The sequence below is a fragment of the Oryzias melastigma genome, unplaced genomic scaffold (assembly GCF_002922805.2).
Source record: "Oryzias melastigma strain HK-1 unplaced genomic scaffold, ASM292280v2 sc00595, whole genome shotgun sequence".
NCBI lineage: Eukaryota > Metazoa > Chordata > Actinopteri > Beloniformes > Adrianichthyidae > Oryzias > Oryzias melastigma.
The window spans coordinates 1-2,358 of NW_023417187.1; positions in this window are offsets into that span (position 1 = coordinate 1).

Sequence of the window (2,358 nt, forward strand, 5' to 3'; positions counted from 1 at the left end):
CCACTATTGAATTAAGTAAATCCAACAGATTTTTTTTTTCAGTGTACAAGATCGTAAGGTCCTGATCCTTAACGTGTCTTTTTCCTTTGGTTTTTTCAACACTAAGTGAATGTTTTCACTATGATAAACATTTGAAAAGCTATTTTAACATCCTACGAGGTTATTATTGTTGTTACCGTCCGAAGACCGGAAAATGCTTTAGTGGAAGTGACGTTTGGTTCGCGCATGCGGGAGGGTGGTGCAACCGGTTTGCTTCCGCATACAAAAAATGCAGCAACAGTCAGTCCCCGATCCCCTTTAACCACGCCCTAATCACGCGCATGTATATTACGTCACTTCCTCTTTGCCACCAATATTTGCGACGGTGGAGAGTTTTGGATTTGATTTGCGTCATCTGGATTTGATTTCCGATAGTTGGGTGATCGGGTATCCGAAACAGAGATCCAACAACTGTATATTTAACAGCTGATCGCCGCAGTCGCTACTATTCCATAAACCATATTCCAGAAACATCCATTCTTCTCTCAGCAACAGATCACCTCCTTCAACAGAGTCGCCACGTTCAAAGGATGACTGCAGTGACAACCTGAAAGGTAAATACAACTTAGCTTCAATCCTTGATATTTGTGCTTCGTTGGTAATTTAAAAATCAATTAAACATTAAATAAATTAAACATTTTATGAAAATACTAGCCTGACGGTGTTACTTATCACAAATAGGCTCACTTTTAGATATAATTAGAGAAAAATATTTGTCTTCTGGATAAAACAATGTAAGAACAATAATGCAAAGGGGGAAAAAAGGTCTGGTCACTCTGATTTTTCATCTGCAGGTTTGGTAATCCTGTTGAAGAGGGAGAGATTCTGTCCCTCTCTCCTGGCGATGTGATAAAGGTAATTGAGCATGGTATGATAGAAACTAAATCCTGTATTTTTTACATATTCACACTTTGCACTTTCAGGCTCTGCTTGAGGACCGGACTACAGGGAAAGTGCGCTCCAACAGAATGCACCCGTGGCAGAACCCAATGTCCTCATGACCACTGAAACAGCACTTGAAGCTGAGGACCCTAAATGACCAGCGGTATGAATGACCAGTATTTTAAAATCTCATCAGTTGTGTGTGTGTGTGTGTCCATACATTATTTGTTCTGATATTTCTCTATTTCTCGTCAGATTTTTCAGATACTGAGGGCCATTGAGGAGGCCACAGGAGTCGGCTTCTTAATCCAGAAAGGGGAGATCCAGCTCCTGGATTACGTTTTTGATGTCATGCTCCCAGAAGTAAGATTCTCTATTTTGTTTGTGAAATATAAGTCATCTTTTAGGGGATTTTGGTCAAAATTCCACTTTGAATGTAGAAACCAAAGCAGTGCATTCTTTGTTTTGTCACCAGGTATAATTGGATTTTTTCGTTGTTTTTCAGATCCAAATCAACATCCTAAAAAAACAGGGAAAGACGAGGCTGCAGGCAGAGATTCTGCTGGCTCAAGTTGTTAATCTATTTTTAAGAGTTAAGTGTTTAGTTTTACTTGTTTGTTATAACGGTTGAGTTAATTTACCTTGTTTGATTCAGTTTACATTGACTTATACTTAACATACAAAAAAAGTTTATTTCAAACTTGTGCTCGTCTGAAGTTCTTCATGAAAACTTGATCGATAAAGGTAGGTTGCTTTAGTAGCAGGATAGTTCTTGAATTTTATTTAATGAATCTAATATTTATGAGCACCAAACAAGATGTTCAAGAGGGAGATGGCAAAGGGCTGGAAGAACCTCCGTAAGCTTTGAATTCCAACACATCCAAGGACGACCATGACAGTCTCGCCAAGTTCTGTCCAGGATGTGAAGAACCGAATCCCCCATATTCAAGTGCTGCATTGTTTGAAATGAACTAAATATGTGCATGTCTTTATTACAATTTCATTTGCAGCTGGACCCTTCTCATTTAATATTTTTCAAAAGAATAAAATGAATAACAGTCAACAGCTTTGTATTTAATGTTTAATAATAAGATAAATCAACTGCCAGCTCAGTTTGAAAGTTTTTGCTTTAGTGAACACAAATATTAAGAGTCTACGACAAACTAAACAAAAAGTAAATACATTAGATCCAGTTTAAATAGCAACATTTAAATATCTTGTACTGAACGTATTCTCCCCTTGATAATAATAATGGCACAATCTGTGCTCTCTTTAGACGTTTGTCTATAATGTTGATTTACAATTATTGTAACACTACATCACTTATCCATGACACTTAGCTTAATTAATTATTTATTTATTTATTTAACATTTTGAAATCAAGAATGGGAGGATAAAGCCTCTTGAGATGAAACATCTCGTTTTCGAGAGGGTCCT